Here is a 1,594-nt window from a genome sequence, read left to right on the forward strand (position 1 = left end):
GAAAAAAGTTTAAAGCTTAACCTTATAGATAATTAAGCTCTGCTGGAAAAGTACCCATTGCCAGTAGCCAGAAATCCAGTCTGGAAGGACTTCTAAACTGATGTAGGATGACACTTCCTTGAGTTTTATGATAGTATTATGCTGAAAAAAAAATGCCGTCAACTAAACTAAAGCACGTTGACTTTTTATAATTTAGTATTTTTATTTCCTATGTAATGAAATATAGTGAAATAACCCTTTCCGACTTAGATTTGGTATGTGTCAATGTTGTGCACGCGTATAAAGGGAAATGTACGTAAGATTGGTTAAAGGATTTCAAAAACTTCTTTACATTCAGAACCCAATTTTTCTAAATCACTTTTTGAATCAGTTGGTGATGGCGCTGGTTGTCCATATGGTATTGTCTGCGGTGCCACCAGAAGTGTTGGTGATGCATCAAGTCTTAAAAAGAGTTGCTCTACTATTGAATCTAGTTTTTTTTCCCCCTCCAAGTAGGGGATCCTATTCCTCAGGTTTCCATGCTGGCGTTTTCTGATCTAACTAGAAGAGGTCAATGGGTGGTTTCCCAGTAACATACAGGACTCATTTTTCTCCTTCCATGATTTTTTTGACCAAAACTTAGAGAGGTTGTAATTTACAAACCATGCGATCAGAAATAATACCTAAGTCATTTCACTTTTTTGGAATGTGTGTGTGTGTGTGTGTGTGTGTGTGCGCGCGCGCGCGCCCGTGTGTGCACGCGCACGACTGCATTAGGTTTAACTGTTCAGATGTAGGTTTCTAAACTGCACCGAGAACTAATGTACTTGGTGAGTAATTTAGGGTTCTCAGAAGTCTAAGCTCTTTTGGCCAGTCCCATCTCTCTCTTTTTTATGTGCTGAAGGAAATCTCTTTTTGGTCCTAGGAAAATCTGTTCTTTTTTCCTAGGAAAAGCTCAAGTTGAAGAGACTCCTATGTCTGTTAATTTCCTGGAAATACGGACAATGTGAAAAGCTAGATCCGAGTCTCTGTCTGCGGAGGTGATGACAACGAGGTTAAAACAGCCACCTGGCCAGTAATATTAAGAGATCAGTTTCGAAAATGCACCCTGATTTCTGAGATGTGAAAGTGTGAAAAACGTGTGTCTTCGCATCTGTGAAATACATTATGTCATGGTGGCTGGGCTAATGTATAATGGGTTTTCTTTCACCATTTCTCTCATCATAGTGGGATGTTTGGAAAGAGCTTGTCTTAGAAGAAATCAGTACTTTTTTTTTTTTTTGGTGCGTTAAAAAAAAAAATCCAAATAGGATCACACACCAAATAGATGCAATAGCCCAGGTTCAAAATCGGAGAAAGATGGACTGGGTGAGGCAAGAGGGGCGGGATACACAAAGAATGGAACTATGGATGCAAAAGCAATGGAGAATTATTATTATTATTATCATTATTATTATTATTTTAGTAATGGAGAATTAAAAAAAAAGTCCCTAAGCTTATCAGAAAAATGTAACGATAATTACAACAGCCAAAGAACTAGGTAGCTCGTTGTAAGAGGATATTTATTTATTTATAACCCGAAACAGCAGCTCTCCCTTCGGAGGCTCTCTCCCTT

Source organism: Nyctereutes procyonoides, unplaced genomic scaffold (assembly GCF_905146905.1).
Source record: "Nyctereutes procyonoides isolate TBG_1078 unplaced genomic scaffold, NYPRO_anot_genome, whole genome shotgun sequence".
Classification (NCBI taxonomy): domain Eukaryota; kingdom Metazoa; phylum Chordata; class Mammalia; order Carnivora; family Canidae; genus Nyctereutes; species Nyctereutes procyonoides.